This window comes from Mustela nivalis (genome assembly GCF_964662115.1).
Source record: "Mustela nivalis genome assembly, chromosome: 12".
Classification (NCBI taxonomy): Eukaryota; Metazoa; Chordata; class Mammalia; order Carnivora; family Mustelidae; genus Mustela; species Mustela nivalis.
Genome location: NC_139031.1, coordinates 73,792,789 through 73,812,820, shown reverse-complemented (window position 1 = coordinate 73,812,820; position 20,032 = coordinate 73,792,789). Strand labels below are relative to the sequence as shown.

General features: G+C 38.2%; 1 long non-coding RNA gene across 3 annotated transcripts in view; it reads left to right on the top strand.

Annotated features, from left to right (window-relative positions):
* Positions 1-20,032, top strand: part of LOC309845345 — a 50,893-nt gene that overhangs the window by 7,582 nt on the left and 23,279 nt on the right. For 2 of the 3 annotated variants that reach the window (XR_014301222.1, XR_014301223.1), the window contains exon 2: positions 6,444-6,576. This is a non-coding gene — a long non-coding RNA (uncharacterized lncRNA). Of the gene's footprint in view, positions 1-6,443; positions 6,577-13,304; positions 14,343-20,032 lie in introns of those variants that run through there. The other variant, XR_014301224.1, reaches the window with a different exon arrangement.

Genomic DNA, 20,032 nt, shown 5'->3' with positions numbered 1-20,032 from the left:
CCAAAGGCAGCGGCCTAACCCACTGAGCCACCCAGGTGCCCCAGAAGTGATAATCTTTTAACATTGGCATACAGGTATTTTTCTTCTATTTTTACAGATTTGTTTTCAATTTTTTCATAATTAACATGTATTATTTTCATAATCAATCAGGCATTCTGATTCTCAGGATCATCTGCTTAGGAGGTTAGTTTTATTACCCTCAGTATTTTTCTTTATTTTTGTAATACTTAAAAATTAAAATTTTTACATCGAACATAATCTTTTACTAGTTTTTAAAACTCCATATTAAAGGGGCGCCTGGGTGGCTCAGTGGGTTAAAGCCTCTGCCTTCGGCTCAGGTCATGATCCCAGGGTCCTGGGATCGAGCCCCACATTGGGCTCTGCTCTGCAGGGAGCCTGCTTCCTCCTCTTTCTCTCTCTCTGCCTGCCTCTCTGCCTACTTGTGGTCTCTGTCTGTCAAATAAACAAATAAAATCTTTAAAAAAAAAAAAAACTCCATATTAAAAAGACTGAAAGGGGATGCCTAGGTGGCTCAGTCGGCTAAGCATCTGTCTTCTGCTCAGGTCAGATTCCAAAGTCCTGGGATCCAACCCCACATCGGGTCCCTTGCTCAGCTAGGAGCCTACTTCTCCCTCTGCTTGCCACTCCCCCTGTTTGTGTACTCTTTCTTTCTCTCTGTCTCTGACAAATAGATAAATAAGATCTTTAAAAATATAAAAATAAATAAAAATAAAAAGATTGAAAGTGTTAGACCAAATTATTCATAACAGAAAATACATATTGGCTCATGTTTAAAAGAAGGAAGCTGAGGTGTATTAAAAAGGAGTGTGATCCTTAAGCTATTCTTCTACCATAGCCTATATTTTATATATCAATTTTTATCAATTTATATATCAATATTTTAAATAACTAGTAGGGGAAGAAGAAGGGAGATTGGGAAGGATAAATGGAAAGGATTCAAAACGGAACAAAAAAATTATTCAAAAAATGGGAAATAGATCATATGAGGAAAGGCTAAATTAGGGTGTTTGATTTATTGTCTCTAAGTCCATAAAGATTTTTACCACTGGTATCTATGTCCCTTGCTCTCCATTTCCTTCAAGGATCAAAACAAAACTATTTTTAGTAAAAGGAAGAAATTTTTTCACTTGCAGTTGAACCTTCTGTGAGAGGTTGTGGAGATATTAAAAAAAAAGAAAAAGATTGTGAAGTCAGGCAAACCTGCATTTAAAATCAAAACTCCACTGTTTGCTGGCTGCTCCCTACATGCCAGCCACACTGGCCTCCTTGCAGTTCCTTCAACCTCCTGGATGTGCTTATACCTTAGGGCCTTTGTATTTGTTGTTCCCTCAGCCCAGAATGTTCCTTCTTCTTGAGGGCCTCACTCAAATGTCATCTTCCCAGTAAAGACCTCTCTGGCCACCATTTCTAACATCCGTGACATTCCCTATGCCCCTTCCCTGCTTTACTTGTCCCCCAGCAGTATCATCTTGCATGTTGCCTATTTTACTTACTATTTCTCCTCACTAAAATGGAAGTTCCATGAAAATAGGTTTTGCTTTTGCTTTTATTTTTTTTTAAGATTTTATTTATTTATTTGAGAGAGAGAGAGAGAGAGCACGAGTGGGAGGAGGGGCACAGGGAGACACGGACTCCCCACCAAGCAGGGAGCTCCATGCGGGCTTGATCCCAGGACCCTGAGATCCCATGACCTGAGTCAAAGGCAGATGCCCAACCAACTCAGCCACTCAGGCGCCCCATGCTTTTGCTGCTAATTGTTGTGTTTCCAGATCTAGTACATAGGCACTCAATAAACACAGGTGGCATGAATGAATGCATTATGAGATGACCATAAGGGAGAGAAATTCATTTGTTACCGTTAATAAAAAATCTTTCAGATGCACAGCAATTAATTTAATAGTTTCTAAAAATTATCCAAAGATGAACTTGAGGGGAATCCCCAAATTCTCAGTTGAGAAACAAAGGAGGAGTCTCCAATAATGGTATCCACTTTGTCCGGTTTAAGGAGAAAGGAACTTATTACACAAATATTGTCTACTTTGCAAAATTTCCTGAGGGGTCAGGGAACAAAGCTTGGATCTACATAGCCAGGAGACTCACAGCTATGAGTGATACCTTACTATCCCATAACACGACTGTGGTGGGAACCCCCTGCAGCCTTCACATACCACTCAGTGCGCGGGATGCTTAAAAACTCAACATCCAAGGGGCCCCTGGATGACTCAGTGGGTTAAGCTTCTGCCTTCCGCTCGGGTCATGATCCCAGGGTCCTGGGATAGAGCGTCACATCAGGCTCTCTGCTCAGCGGGGAGCCTGCTTCCCCCTCTCTCGCCTGCCTCTCTGCCTACTTGTAGTCTCTGTCTGTCAAATAAATAAACAAAATCTTTAAAAAAAAAAAAAAAAAACAAAAACACCTCAACATCCAAAAAAAAACAAAACAAAACAAAAAAGAGAAACCTATACACCAAAACCTCTATGCCTACTAGAGCAGAAGACAAATGCCCGTGTTGCCATGTCAGCTGGAAGAATTAATCTACACTCACACAGCTGCTATCTCACATGGCTCACTCCCTCCTTCCGATCTCATGTGAGGATATTCCCTTGGAAAAATCTAGTTTTAATGTACAATCTGGTTACAAGGGAGTCTTGGGAATGTTTTAGCTAGCTGTCCCTCCTCTTTGTTTCAGGAAGGCAGGCTAAAAGTAGGACAGATTGGGTAAAAGTGAGTCAAAGTATATTTTCACAGTAGTTCCCCCTCCTGCCACACAACCTACATAAACACTCTCATCCCTACATTAAAACTTCCATCTCTGAGGGATGTTCATTGCTCTTCTAACTCAGGGACGATCCCCACTTTGATATCTTTCAATCTATCAGATAAATTATAAAGTTAACTACCACCAATCCACCATATATTAAAAACTGGGGATTACTATTCAGTAATAAAAAGAAATGAACTATTTTTTTGAAGATTTTATTTATTTGATAGAGAGATAGTGAGAGAGGGAACACAAGCAGGGGGAATGGCAGAGAGAGAAGCAGGCTCCCCGCTGAGCAGAGAGCGATGCCGGGCTTGGTCCCAGGACCCTGGGATCATGACCTGAGCCAAAGGCAGACGCCAAACGACTGAGCCACCCAGGCCCCCCAAAGAAACGAACTACTGAAATCATTATAACTTGGATAAATCTCATAGGCCTTATGCTAAGGGAAAGAAGCCGGGCTCAAAAGCATACATAGCGTATGATTCCATTTATACGGCCCTCTCAAAAAGACAAACCTATTGTGATAGAAATTAAATCAGTGGTTGTCAGGAATTACAGTGTTAGTAGGGAAATTGTGACTAAAAAGAATAACTCAAGGGAGATTTGGGGGGAGTGATGAAATCATTCTGTATCTTGATTGTGATGGTGGTCACACGAATCTATGTATGCATTAAAACTCATAGAATTGCACACCAAAAAACCTCAATTTTACTGTATGTTAAAGGATTAATTTTTTAAATATTTTTATTGATTTGAGAAAGATGCAGAGAGAGCACAGAGGGGGGGGCAAAAGAAGAGGGACAAGCAGACTTCCCGCTGACTGGGGAGCCTGAGATGGGGCTCGATCCCAGAATCCTGAGATCATGACCTGAGCTGAAGGCAGACACTCAACCCACTGAGCCACCCAGATAGATACCCCAAGAGTTATTTTTTTTTAAATACAATAACCCAGTGACTGTTGAAGTTAATAACCACTAAAGTTGACAATATGTTAGGTTTTGTAGACATTAGATACTTAATAATTTGGGGGGAAAAACTAGGGAAACAGGAAAAACAATATGGAAAACACTATATTATTATTCTATGTATACAAAAACAAGAAAATATGAACAGGGACAATAATTTTCATTTCTGCAATTGCTTCAACATTACGTTTGGTGTTCATGACTTGCTTCACATTCCCTTTGTGCTCAGACAGCAGTTCTGCAGTCATGGTTGTTTGGCGCGGCAATCCAAAAGTACATTTCCGAACATTCTGAACCTTGGTGACCCTAACTACATGGGGTCTTCCATTAACTGTTATCATTGGCTATTACAATACCAGGAAGCATTCCAGAGGCATTCCTGAGCTCCATCGCTGAAAATCATAGTAAACTTTTTGGGTTTTTTTTTTCCCTCCTGGCTCTGTTGTCAGGAGGAACCCCAAAAAGGCCACAGGGGTGTCTTATCATGTCAATTCCCAGTTCAATTGTCTCCTCTGATGGAATACTTCTCCACTAAATACCAAGACCTCCAAATTAGCAGAATCTAAAGGAATGGACTTGGGAAGGAGAAGTTTTTGCTTTGTTCATTCAGTGTAATGAGAAATACTACCCCCACTTCACTCATAATTTCTGGACCAGGGAAGTCTGGTTTTGAAAGAAACAACATCATATATTAGTCACTAGTTCCAGAGAACATGCTTTATCCTGATGGACCATGCTGACGTCAAAAGGTACTGTCTCCCAGTTGACACAGTAAATCACTTCCTTGGGTCGTTCTGCTGTGCTGTAAGCCAGGCCCTCTGGGTGAACGTTCTGTGGAAATACCAGCCACAAGCACTGGACTTAATTATTTTACTGTAAAATGAACTTCTTGATTAAAAGCAGTATAGTGTGAGAAAGCAATATTGTATTATGTAATCAGACATGATGTAAATAAGGCATTAAGTCAACAGAAGCAGCATACTAGACCAAGAGAATAAACCATCCAGATTGTTTATTTCAGTAAGGATAAAACACTGTTCATTCTATAATGTAGGGGACCCAATATAATCAGCGACAATGAAGTTGGTCCCCCCGTTATATCACACAATTTCAAGAGCTCACTATTGTTCTGTACTGCTGGCCGATTGAGCATTCACCCATGGTAGGGACCCAGGTCAAATTTGGAGACAGGCTGTTGATTTTTTTATTAAGACATGAACAATTCTTATCACTGCTATGATGGACCTTTGTTTATGAGCTCACTGACACAGTAGGGTAACCAGCCAAAGGAGTTGACTGACTTGAACAGAGTGAATCATCTGGTTCACCTGGTTATTGAGCATTTGGTAAAAATTTACATGAGACATTAATAGTCCTACCCATTAGGCTCTTTCCAAGAGACTGATTTACATAATTCTCAATCCTCTTTATCAGCAAACCTCCAATCTTGCTCCTCCCAACTCCTTCACCATAGGCCAAATCTTTCACTATGACCCGTGAACTGGTGCAGATTCGGGATCACGTCACCTTCTTCCAGGCCATGTTTACCATGAGGTTGTATCTGTTGGAAAATTCCCTTTTCCATTGTCCTTCAGAGCCACATATGATTTATTTGTTAATCATATAGAATTCTTCAACACTAAGGCCAAGAGGCATAAGCTAAAAATCAAAGAAAAATTAAACCACTTGGAAGCAGACTATTTTGCCAAATGAGATAGTAAATGTCAATACAACTTTTTCCTACGAGACTCCCTGTTCAAAGAATTCTCTGCAATAACAAGCTTGCTTATGAATCGCATACCCAATATTTGCATGCCTGTTAACTAATATTGACATTACTTGGCACAAGACATTGCTGGCTCATAAAGCTGAGCCATCAGAAATCCTGTGACCTGACAATTCTTTAACCATTTTGTCAACTTCCCTCTTTTAAAAAGAAATGCACGTATGATTGGCATGTACAGATTCTGCAAATCCATTCACCCAGATACTGCAGATAAGAGCAGTGAAGGAAATAAATGTTAGACCTGAAAGGTCAGGGATATGCAATTCTTACTTCAGGTGAGATGCTTCAGTCAAATAGTTTTTTGAAAGAGAAGACTGGGTGACTGGACACAGATTTTTTAAAAGATTTTAAATGTTAAGCACTGTAAAGAAGTCAACAGCTGCAGAACCACAGAACCTTAAGCGAGGATTGGCCTTTAAAGATCACTGAGCCAAATCCCATCTCAAATCCCTGAATCCCCGAATCCCTGCAACTCTCCATCAAATGACTTTTCAGAACTAAAAAAAAAAAAAACTTCTGTCAAGAACCATCACTCCTTTCCCAGGCAGGCATCCTACCTTGGCAGAGCTCTCCCAGGAAGAAAGTCTTCAGGGGAACAAAAAAACGTGTCTCACTGTCATAATCCTAACTCCAGGGCCCACACAGAGCGAGCTTTGTTCCTCTTCCCATGAGGACCCTTCCGACAGCTTTCTCCCATCACAATCTTCTCTTCTTCAGAATAAACATCCCCAGTCGTGGCCATCATTTTGCACATTATTTGACTTTTTTTTATTCAATTTTCCAAGGTTCCTCTTAAAAAGTATACATTTAAAGTGAAGTAATAGCATAGATTTCATCCATAATAGAGTAGAAGTATAACTTCCCATATTCTAAATAGGCTATAGTTCTATTTTTGTAATTTCATTCCAGGTAGACTCTCTGCAAGTCATATTAATGTTTCCTGTAACTGCTACCGCTCATTAGGGGTCACTACGTGTCAAGCACCTCAAAGAAGGCCTCACATACATCATCTCACTTTCTTCTCTTGACAACCACTTCTGAGGTAGGTACTATTTCTATCCCCATTTTCAAAAGAAGAAAATGAGGCTTAGAAAATAAGGCTTATAAAGAATAAGTATCTTACCCAAGTTTAGATACCCTAAAAGTGACAGAATTCATTGGGGGTTTTTTAAAAGATTTATTATTTATTTGAGAGAGAGAGACAGTGCGTTCAAGTGGGGGGAGGGGCAGAGGGAGAGAGAGTCTCAAGCAGGCACCCTGCTGAGAAGGGAGCCCTCCTCAGGACTTGGTCCCACGACCCTGAGATCATGACCTGAGCTAAAATCAAGAGTAGAAGCCCAACCCACTGAGCCACCCAGGTGCCCCATAAGTGGCAGAATTTGGTTTCTATCCCAGGATTTCTGGAAAAGTAGTATCTAACACCTATTGAGAACTGACTATGTGCCAGCACTGTTCCAGCCTTACCTCAAACTGTTAAACCTAGTATTATTATTCCCATTTTACACATAGGGGAACTGAGGCTGAGAGAGGTTTAACAAAGTGATTAGAAATTAAAAACTAGCTTATCTGAACAGGATTCAAGATTCAGGATTTTATGTTAATCTCATAAAATTTATCTTACTGGATTCCATCCATCCCTCTACTTTGTCAAAATTTTTTAGAGATACTAACTTGATCTGAAGTATTCTTATACTTACTACTTTTTTACAACCACGGTCTTATGAGAAAGGTTTCCATGTATTCAAGTTACCACCAAATTACACTACACAGAATAAGGCCCAGAAAGGGTTCTCTCCAGATGCCATCAATCCACTTATCAGACCATATCCACCCAGTCACTCCACCTCTGATACACTAGCTAATCTAGGCCATATTTCCTCATTTTTGTCCACAGGAATACAATGAGTTTGTTAAGTGTTCTACTGAAATATAAATTTGTTACCCTATCTCAAACATAGCAACCCTTTTCAAGAAAGAATTTTGTATTCGTGTGAATTAATTTAGAAATAGTAAATCATCTTGGATCTTAGTCATTACCATATCTGCTTTTAAGAATTCATTATGTTTTCAGAAACAAAACACTAAATTAAATATATATTATGTTGCTTTCATGCCCATAGTACTATATTTTTATTCACATAATTGAAGACAGCCCTTTCCCCATCATCAAAATGCAATTTGAGTTCCAGTGTCTTCCCACTCAGTCTTCTGGGTTGATTTGTAGTCTTCGGAGTTGATTTTGGTCAGGCAGTGTGACAATATGTTGCTTTTTATAAATCCAAGCTTATGATCTTGGCTCTTGGGCATCTTTTAGATTGACAGTATTATTTTAGGGTTTTGTTTGCATTTCTTATTTGGTTAAGCTGATAGTTTCACTTTTTCCTTAATTGAATTACCTATCACTGTAAGTGAATTACCTTCTCTTGAGAGTCATCCAGAAGCTTTTGATAGATAGATACTTGCTTGGCACCTGAGTAATAATCCTTTAGGACCGCAAATCTGTCACTCAATCTTTCCTGGCTTTGAAAGGCCAGTAGATTTGGCAGTTTTCTGTTACCTTTGATTTCACTGTTCACTGTTTAATAGTCCTTCTTTGTATAAAATAATGTTTTCTTTCAGTTCTATGTTACAGTGTTGTGTCTTTTAAACTTTTAAAGCACCATTACAGATTCAAAACTTAATTCACACTTTGAATCCTACCACATAAGACCGTGTCATCACTCACAAAGATAAGGAGCACTAAGACGAGTAGGAAATGGGGCACGTTCTTTTTTGACATTGCTTTTTAGGGAACACCCAGATTTCCAATATGTCAAAATGTGAAAAACAGCTACTTCTCAAGAAAAACAATAGTTATGCTAATTATTGAGGAGTTCGGGTTATAAATTGTGCCCATATTTCAAAGCAGTACAAAACGGAATTTTCAAGCATTTTTCTGTCCTCCGTTCCTTATCTCAACCTATAACAGAAGATAAAGTTGTTTGGTTGGAAGTGATTAAGGTCACATATCTAATATTATGAAATGCTTTATATTACATACTATATATTTTTTTAACTGAATACCAAACTTGCCCCCATATTTTTGTAAATCTGGTAGCCTGTCCCAATTAGCTTTATCTTAAATATATCTGTATGGTTCTTACCCCTCTGAGAGATACAAAAGGTCACTTTCCTTTTCTAAAATACGGAATTATTCAACAGAGCTTAATAACTGCACTGCTAATGTAATTCTTACTATACCTCTGAGAGAAAATGCTGCTTGAGATAGATTTGGAGCAACTTTCATTTGTAATGTTAATGCATTTTGCCTGAGAAAGTCTCAGCTGTGTCACTTCCCCACAGGCTGGTCAGAACCTAATGAGGTTTTGGTAGTGGAGTGGAGAAAGACACATTCTCATTTTTCTTTCTTTTTTTTTTTTCCTTAAGATTTATCTATCCATCTATCTATCTATCTATCTATTTATGACAGAAAGAGATATCAAGACAGGGAACACAAGCACGAGGGAGCTAGAGAGGGAGAAGCAGGCTCCTGCTGAGCAGGGAGCCAGATATAGGGCTCTATCCCAGGATACTGGGATCAAGACTGGAACGGAAGACAGACTCTTAACGACTAAGCCACCCAGGTGCCCCGTACACATTCTCAGTTTTCATCTCAGTTCAGAAATAAAAATTACATTAGCCATTTGTAGTATGTCTATTAATATTCCTTTGATAATTTTATGATCCTTAGCATTTTTAAGCAGACCTTGAATTTTGATACCACAAATCCTAATTGGCATTTAAAGATTCTTTTTCTTATTAGCAAAATGAATTGACCTAAGAAATTTATAGGGATGCTCCATTAAACTAATATCATGACCAAAAAAATAAGATAAAATGATCAAAATAGTTTGAGTAAGAACCAGCCCAGTAAAATGAGGGAAATATTAGTTCCTAAATATTGTGTCCTTAGAGTTATAACTCGGGCTTGAATCTTAACTCATGGAAGGAAATATCAAGACGTTGGTTCAAACCTATTCAGAAAACAAATATTTTTTTTCTAAGCAATGGAAGTAATTATGTTAATAACATCCCACTATCCTCAGGAACCAGAATAAAATATCCACATATTGCTGTCTGGCATTCCCATACTTCAGCCCAGCCTCTTTTACCCCTGTTTATTTATTTTATATATTTGCTTTATTTTTTATTTATTTTCTCACTATTATTTTCAATTAGCCAGCATATCATACATCATTAGTTTACCTATTTATAATTGCAAGAGATTAGCTGAGTAAATCTTGATTCCACTATCAGTCTCCCATAAATGACACATTTTAAAACTATATAAAACTGAGAGGTTCATCTATTAATAGCTCAGTCCCCCTACTAATTTAAGTTCAAATTGCTTGGCCTAGAATTCATGGCCCTTCACACTCTGGCCTCAGCCTGACTTTCCCTTCTTATCATTAACCATTTCCTTAAAGTCATTATGATCCAGTCAAGCATATAGTTATCCAAAATCATTCCATGCTTTTTTAACTCTGCACCTTTTTTCAGGCTCTTTGGTCCTTCTACCTGGAATGAACAGCCATTCATCTCTCTCTGTCTATCCTATAGATTAAGATAAAGTATCACTTTCTGCAGTGATTTGTTTCAGTTCCCCAGTTGGGTATGAGTATTTAGTTTATATCACCTTTATGGAATTTATCATTATATCTATAAATGATATAAACAATCTCTAAAGTCCAGGGACCATTCCATATACTTACTGATCTCCTCTGCAGTGTAACACAACACCTCACAGAATGCCCAGTGAATATGTATAAGAGTGAATAATTGAATAAGTGTTTAGTCTCTGATCTTATATTTATACTATGTATTATTCATACAGATATCCCCAATCTTTTCATACCAATGCAACTTTATTATAGGGATAAGTTATTTTCAAAGACCCTAAGAAATCCATTTTCCAGTAATATGACACACTTGACACATGACCAACCCTCCCACTAAAAATAATTAAAATAATTTTTAAATTTTTAAGTACATCCCTATATTAGCAAGAGAATAAGGACGTTCAGAAACCAAAACCTAAATGAATATAGGAATCCAGAGAGGTAACCTGAGCTTTGAATCTGGCTTTCACTTTGAGGACATTTGCCTATGAAGGTGAACTTGAGCGTCTGTATTTATAGGTAACAGGAGACAAATCCTAAGAGGCACCTGACCAAGATGAGAAATCTAACAGGAGATGTCTTAATAAATCAGGTACCCCAGAGGCCTACACCCACAAGGTATATGTGAACTAAAAATAAATCCAGGAGACAATCAGGAAAATGGCTTATTATAAAATGTGGTATTAGGTAGAAGGAAACATTATTAAATCCTCCCTTGGAATTCATATCCACAAGCTGGCCTTCACCTGAGCTCATACTACCTGGGAATATCAAAACATAAAATGAAATAAAAAATAAAAAACAAAAAATCCTCAAGCAAGAAAATCTAAAGCGTTTCTATGTTGGTAGGGTTCCCCAATGTTTGGCAAAGCAAATGCAAATAGTCACTGGAGGTATAAATTGCCAATACAGGCCTCAAAAAGTTTGAGCAGATAGGGATGCCTGGGTGGTTCAGTTGGTTGAGCATCTGTCTTTGGCTCAGGTCATGGGGCGCCTGGGTGGCTCAGTGGGTCAAAGCATCTGTCTTTGGCTCAGGTCATGATCCCAGGGTCCTGGGATTCACCCTGGCATCAGGTTCCCTGCTTCTCCCTTCCCCCACCCCATGATCTCTCTCTCTCTCTCAAATAAATAAATAAAACATTAAAAAAAGACTAAACTGGTTTTAAAAGAGACAATGAGAGAGAGAGGAAGGAGGGAGGATGGAACTAAATAGGACACTTGGAAATTAAAAATATAAAAGTTGGAATTAAAAATTCATTGTTGTTTTCTTTACCCTTTTCCTTTCTCTTATTCCAGTCCAACAATTCAGCCTTGGCTTTTTTTTTTTTTTTTTTTTTTAATTAGCAAACTTTTTCACCTGATCTACCAAAAAAACTACCACTAAACATCATACTTAATAATAAAAAACATTCCATTTGAGATCAAAACAATGACTAGAATGTCCACTTTTTCTCAACTTTGTGTTGGAATCTCTAGCTAGTATCTAAAGGGAATAAAAGAAATAAACACTAAAGATGGGAAGAAATTAAAATATTATCATTTTAAGTGGTATGACTATTATGAAAATCCAACAGAATCTATAAATAATTTCTAGAATAAGAAAAGAGTTTATTAAATGTGCAGAGTAAATCTCTATTGCATTTTACGGGGCACGTGGCTGGCACAGTCAGTCAAGCGTCCAACTCTTGGTGTCAGCTCAGGTCATGATCTCTGGGCTTTGAAATTGAGCCCCACATTGGACTCTGCACTTAGTGCAGAGTCTGGTCCAGACTCTCTCTGCTCCTCTCTGCAGTGTGTTTACTCTCGAATAAATAAATCTTTTTTAAAAAATCAATTGCATTTTATATGCCAATAATACAGAGTTAAAAAATAGATTTTTAAAAACTAAAATAAAAATACATTAAATACTCAGAAGGAAGTTTAATAAAAATATGTAGAACCATTATAGACAAAAATATAAATCTTTACTTAAATATATTAAAGACCTAAATAAATCAGCAAGTATACCACGCTCATGAACTAAAAGACTTATATCACAAAGTTCATAGCTCACAGTAATTGTAGTAATTCATAGTAATTGTTATGTAAATTTGAAACAGTTGCAACAACAATCCCATCAGCTGTGTGTGTATGCATTAACAGGTTTAGTCCAAAATTTAATATTTTTTTAAAAGGTTTTATTTATTTATTTATTTAACAGAGAGAGAAATCACAGTAGGCAGAGAGGAAGACAGAGGGGGAGGGGGAAGCAGGCTCCCCGGGGAGTAGAGAGCCCAACACTGGGCTCAATCCCAGGATCCTGAGATCATGACCTGAGCAAGGCAGAGGCCTAACTCACCAAGACACCCAGGCATCCCTAGTTTAAAATTTATATTGAAGTTCAAGGATCAAAAAATTGTCAAGATGCTATTCTACTGAAAGAGAAGAAAAACAGTTTGGAAAACTTGACCTATTACATATATTTTTTATGAACTTACAGAAATTAAAATTAGGTGGTGTTGACACAGACTGACAATCAGAGAAATGAAATCTAGTAAAAAGCTCAGAAATAAAGTCCTACATTTATCACATGATATATGGTCAAGGTGGTACTAAAAATTGATGAGAGGCAAATGGACTTTTCAAGGTGGTACCGGAACAATTGAGTATCCACAAGAGGTATAATTGATGGTGTATCCTTACCTGATTGCGTTACACAACATTAAATTTCAGATGGATTAAATATCTATATGTGATGGTTAAAACTGTAATTAGAATACAATATAGCAAAATAGTTTCATGACCTCTCTGTCCAGAAAAATTTCTTAAAATGGGCAAACATAAGGAATATAATTGATAGACTTAACTATATAAAAATTAAGAACATCTGTTCCTCAAATACACCATAAAAAGATTTAAAATAATAACAGTTCCCCCCCACACAGACACATCCTGGGAGAAGGATTCGTATCCAGAATATATAAAGAATTCCTATGAAACAATAAGAATGTGGAAACCAACAAAGTTTATTAAAAACATCCCTCCAAAGTATAAATACTTTGTAAATCAATACATGTCACCACATCAATTTTAAAGAATTTAACATTGAAATAATCATTTTTCCTAAACCCAGAGTTACCCAATATCAAAACCTGTAGTCACATGCAGAAAAATGAAATTGGACCATTTCCTTACACCACACATGAAAATAGACTCAAAATGGATGAAGGACCTCAATGTGAGAAAGGAATCCATCAAAATCCTTGAGGAGAATACAGGCAGCAACCTCTTCAACCTCAGCCACAACAACGTTTTCCTAGGAACATCGCCAAAGGCAAGGGAAGCAAGGGAAAAATGAACTATTGGAATTTCATCAAGATCAAAAGCTTTTGCACAGCAAAGGAAACAGTGAACAAAACCAAAAGACAACTAACAGAATGGGAGAAGATATTTGCAAACGACATATCAGATAAAGGGCTAGTGTCCAAAATCTATAAAGAACTTAGCAAACTCAACATTCAAAGAACAAATAATCCAATCAAGAAATGGGCAGAAGACATGAACAGACATTTTTGCAAAGAAGACATCCAGATGGCCAACAGACACATGAAAAAGTGCTCCATATCACTCGGCATCAGGGAAATACAAATCAAAACCACAATGAGATATCACCTCCCACCAGTCAGAATGGCTAAAATTAACAAGTCAGGAAATGACAGATGCTGGCGAGGATGCGGAGGAAGGGGAACCCTCCTACACTGGTGGGAATGTAAGCTGGTGCAACAACTCTGGAAAACAGCATGGAGGTTCCTCAAAACGTTGAAAATAGAACTACCCTATGACCCAGCAATTGCACTACTGGCTATTTACCCTAAAGATACAAACATAGTGATCTGAAGGGGCACGTGCACCCGAATGTTTATAGCAGCAATGTCTACAATAGCCAAACTACGGAAAGAACCTAGATGTCCATCAACAGATGAATGGATAAAGAAGAAGTGGTATATATACACAATGGAATACTATGCAGCCATCAAAAGAAATGAAATCTTGCCATTTGCAATGACGTGGATGGAACTAGAGGGTATCATGCTTAGTGAAATAAATCAATTGAAGAAAGACAACTATCATATGATCTCCCTGATATGAGGAAGTGGAGATGCAACATGGGGAGTTAGGGGGGTAGGAGAAGAATAAATGAAACAAGATGGGATTGGGAGGGAGACAAACCATAAGTGACTCTTAATCTCACAAAACAAACTGAGGGTTGCTGTGGGGAGGGGGTCAAGAGAAGGGGGTGGGGTTATGGACATTGGGGAGGTATGTGCTTTGGTGAGTGCTGTGAAGTGTGTAAACCTGGGGATTCACAGACCTGTACCCCTGGGGATAAAAATACATTCTATATTTATAAAATCAATAAATTAAAAAAAAAACCTGTAGTCACACTTACCACTTACCTTGTTTTGCTTTCCATATTCATTTGTTTGACAAATACATTCAATTCTTCCTCTTCAAGTTTTCTCACATTTTTGTCCTTTCCATTACTCTATCACTGTCACAATTCAGAACTTCATTTATTTAAATTTGTGATAAGTTTCTAACTGGTCTCCTTTCATCAAAGTTATCTTTTACACCCTTCCTGTTTCCTGCTCACCAGATCTAGATTAATTCAACTTAAAAACCACACTTTAGTTTGTTTGTTTTTTTTTTAAAGATTTTATTTATTTACTTATTTGACAGACAGAGATCACAACTAGGCAGAGAGGCAGGCAGAGAGAGGGGGTGGGGGAAGCATTCTCTCTGATGAGCAGAGAGCCCGATGTGGGGCTCGATCCCAGGACCCCAAGATCATGACCTGAGCCAAAGGCAGAGACTTAACCACTGAGCCACCCAGGTGCCCCCACAGTTCAGTTTTCAACAAAAACACATTTAATCACAACCACATAATAAGAGGCTAAAAATATTCTAAAAATAGGGAGCTGCTTTTCGGTTATACAAGTCATAAAACCTGATATATGAAAGAACACCCCAATTTGATAGATACTAATTTCTGAACCATATGGAAAAAAAATAAATTATATTTCTAAAGCACACATATATATTAAGAAAATCATGTGTTAAAAATGAAACATTTTTGAAGATGTAAGAGAGTATCCTTACAACCTTAGAGTAGAAAAGTTTTCTTAACTACAACACAGTAAGTACAAACGACACAGGAAAAGATGATAAATTTGACTAGATTAACATTTAATACTTGTGTTTACTGAAAAATCCATTTAGAAAATGAAAAGATAAATCATACCCTGAAAGAAAAGATTTGTGTCACAAAGTACTGTCAATGGATTACGATCTCAAAAATATGTTAAAAAAATTGTCCAAGTCAATGATAAAAAGACGAATAACCCAGTGGAAAATGGGCAAGGGTCCTGGATAGTAATAGAAATGGAAACATGAAGGACCAAAAAGCATAAGAGACCATGTTTAATCTCATCATTAGTCAAGGATATACAAGTTTAAACTACACTGACCGACCAGACTGGCAAGAGTCAAGTGACAAGAGTAAGTGTAAGATGCGGTTGTGGGGCAAATAAAACTGTTCCACAGCTGGGCACCTGGGTGGCTCAGTGGGTTAAGCCTCTACCGTCGGCTCTGGTCATGATCTCAGGGTCCTGGGATAGAGCCCCACATCAGGCTCCCTGCTCAGCGGGGAGCCTGCTTCCTCCTCTCTCTCTCTGCCTGCCTCTCTGCCTACTTGGGATCTCTGTCTGTCAAATAAATAAATAAAATCTTAAAAAAAAAAAAACCCAAAACAAAACTGTTCCATGGCTATAGCATCACTATAGACTTGTCCAATCACAACATTGTTTATCTAAAATTAATGTAACACTGTGTGTTAACCCTACCAATCGATCAAATCTGTTACATGGCTGTAGGGAGTGTAAATTGACACAACACTCACTCTGGAAAAACACTATGACATTATCCAATAAAGCTGATGCCCTTACTCTATGACTCAGCAATTATACTCCTAAGAACATATATCCCCTACAGAAACACTCGCATATGTGTACCTTGATACCTGTAAAAAAACGTTCACACCAGAACTTACTGTTATGGCAAAAACCTGGAAACAGCCTAAATGTCTGTCAACAATACAAAGGATGAACAAATAGTGGCATATGTGTAGAATGGAATTTTCATATATAGTGGTAAAAAATTAAAGAACTACATATTACACAAAACAACATGGATGAATCCCAAGAATGTAATATCAAACACAAAAGCTGGCTATGGAAAATGTAAATAATATGATTCCATTTATATGAGGCACAAAAGCATGTCCTACCTACATGGATATTTTTCTATTACCAATGTTGTCAGTTCTTCACAATCTGGGTGCAAGCAATCTATTTAGTTAGAAATTTGAAAACAGTTTAACTACATTATTACTTTCCTGGGAGTCAGCCAAGAACTTCCATCAAAGCTTTTCCAGAAATTGATGAGATATAAATTAGAAAGGAAGAGAAAGAGAATGAGAGCCTGAACGGTAGAGTGAGAGGTACACATATTTTCATGATGCCAAATCAATACATTTCAACATTTCACCTTTCTTTCATTTTTTTTTTAGAGTTCAAGTAAGCAATCTTTTATTTTACTTTACATCGCTTTATAAACTGTTCAAAATATCAACCATCTCTGGCAGATAACCAGTTAAATTTATGTCGCCATTTTAATGTAAACCCTTTACCCTGTCCAAAGACTTGGTTTCTAGCTCCAATTCCACAGTTAGTCATGTGTCCTTCATTAAGTTATACCGCTTCACTGGGCTTCATTCTTCTTTTCTGTTAAAATAGGGATAATCATGTCTGCCTCAAAGCATCCTCATGAGAATTAAATAGGAAACATTTTTTTTTAAGTGTCATTGTGGTTCCAACATATAACAGGCATTCGACAAATAGTAATTCCCCACTACCATCACTGGGCTACTTGACTATCTGAATCATTTAAAAAATAAGAATGGGGGTTGGGGGAGGGGACAGAATTAAACCTCAGAAGGCAAGCAGCTACTTAAATGCTTGGTCATCAAGTCTGTTGAAAATATACTCATGTCTGTTGCAGCAAAAAAGGAGGTCATAGTAATTTCTAACTTGTGTTTTCTCTTCTTTAACCATAAAGATCATCACATATTCCATAATCACAGTAGTTCACTGCTCCCCTTATTTTATAGAACAGTTCTTGCCAATTTGATGGCAATCATCATGTCCTGTCACTTCTTTCTGTTTGTTTATATAGTTTTCTCGTGACCCAGATCCCTAGCCCCGATCTCATCCTCCTTTAGGTTGTCACTGACTGCCTAACACACAGTATCTTTCTTTATGCTTAGGCAAAGAATTAGCCTATTAACTGGCATACCCAATTCCCTACCCTGCTTTCGCCCACCCCTTTCTGTGGCTTCAGCTGTTGAACATGGAGGACAGTCTGCAATCACTACCAGGGATCTAGGCACCTAATATTTGAACCCAGAAAACATGCTATCTGATACACATACTATAATTTATACCTCACTTCTGGGGTTAAATATACCCCTAATTTCTAAAAAACAAACAAACGAAACAGAAAAACTAACCTGCATTGGAGCATTGGACTCGACCTATTACTAAATGATTTACATAAGGGCTCCTGGGTGCTGCCTAACTTTGGTTCAGGTCATGATCCCAGCGTCCTGGAATCGAGTCCCACATCAGGGCAGTCCCCCATCAGGGTCCAAGCTCAGCAGGGAGTCTTTTTCTCCCTCCACCTCCCCACCCCTGCTGTGCACGTTCTCTCTCTCTCAAGTAAATAAAATCTTTAAAAGAAAAAAAAAAAGATTTACTTAAAAAGAATGAGTCAAAAATGACTTCTTGCCTGAACACTTTTCTAGATCCATGCAAGGGAAATTTGACTTCCTGTTTTCATGGTGCTTAATACAATGATATGCACCAAGCTGATCACCAATAAATACTGTTGACTGACAGATTCTTATTAAAGAAAATGACAGCGACAATGGGAAGATCATATTTCCCCACATTTTGCATGTAACTGTGTAACTTGTTTTGGCCAAAGAAATATGGGTGGTGATATACCTCACTTTCTGGTCTCTTAAAACATCCCCTGGGGTCCTCCACACTCTGCTAGCCAGCTGCCCAAATGAAGGGTACCCACTGAAGGTGTCTGGGGGTCTTACTGAAAAGTAGAACCCCTGGGTCCCTGACTCAACATGGGGTTTGGGGGTGGAGAATCCGCAGGGGAGCCTCTGAAATACTCTGTTCTGTGATTGAGTAAGAAAAGAAACTTTTTTTTTCTTTAAAGATTTTATTTATTTATTTGACAGAGAGAGAGATTACAAGCAGGTAGGAAGGCAGGCAGAGAGAGAGAGGGAAACAGGCTCCCTGCTGAGCAGAGAGCCCGATACAGGATTCGATCCCAGGACCCTGAGATCATGACCCGAGCCGAAGGCAGCGGCTTAACCCACTGAGCCACCCAGGTGCCCGGAAACTTTTTTTTATTAAGCTATGAAACTTGGGAATTATTTGTTATAGCGGCTAATGTTAATTACCCTTGACTAATATTAGGAATTACTTTACTACCTGACAGTTTATATGTCAGAATAAAAGACAAAACACAGCCATGAAATACTCCTAGAAATAATTTGCCAATTCAGATAAATGCAGTCTTTAGATCATTATGGTCCTAGACAAGACAATATCTCTGTGTTACAAACATCATACAGTTGTGATCTTCCTAAGTTTTAAATAGAAAATGTATAAAAATTTAAAAAATAGATAATTTGGGCAATATTTGGGTGATAGCAAGCCAATATATTTTATCCTTAATAATCCCTAGTTTCTGGGGCGCCTGGGTGGCTCAGTGGGTTGGGCCGCTGCCTTCGGCTCGGGTCATGATCTCAGGGTCCTGGGATCGAGTCCCACATCGGGCTCTCTGCTCAGCAGGGAGCCTGCTTCCTTCTCTCTCTCTCTCTCTCTCTCTCTGCCTGCCTCTCAGTGTACTTGTGATTTCTCTCTGTCGAATAAATAAATAAAATCTTTAAAAAAAAAAATAATCCCTAGTTTCTAGCATTCTGAAGCTCTTGTAACAATAGTCAAGCCTAGGAAACACTGATTATCATTTCTTCCACAATGCAGAAATAATACATCCTCTAACCTTTAAGGCTGAGCTATAAAAAATGCTTATGGGTTAGGGATGTGTGTGTTAGGAGACAATTCTCCACGAATCTTCACACTTCTTCACATCCCATCACAGTAGAGGCACTGACCATCTTCTAATTCTGGACTATCTTTCTAAGATACTTTATAAAGAACAGTCTTGAAAGATAGAAGTAATGTGTTCCTCTGGAGCACAGAGTAGTTTTGTTTGCTGCCTAGTAAAATGAAAATAATGTTTCCCTCTGATTCAAAGTTTGGGAAGATTAGGGGTTTCCTAAGCTTGGAGTTCCTCATCTGTGACATAAATCCACTGTGTACATAGCACTCAGGTAGGGCCATCAACACTTCTCCCATGGGACCTGGAGCATGTGGAGAAGTGGGCACTAGCAAAAAGTTCATACTACCTCACATGCGTTGAGTAATAAAGCCCTCAGTCTCTGACTCGGATGTCTTATGTCTTCAGCCAGACATCATGAAGTTGTGGCAAGCTCACTTGCTGGGTTGAGAGTAGGGCAAACTCTCAGATCCTTCACCATTCCTGAGAACATGATACAGGAGAAGTCCACCGGAGAGAGGAGGAGGACAAAAGAAAGCCCACACTTACTGTCCAGGGAGAGTACAGAAAATGAAATGACAAGGAAATAAAGAAAAACACCAA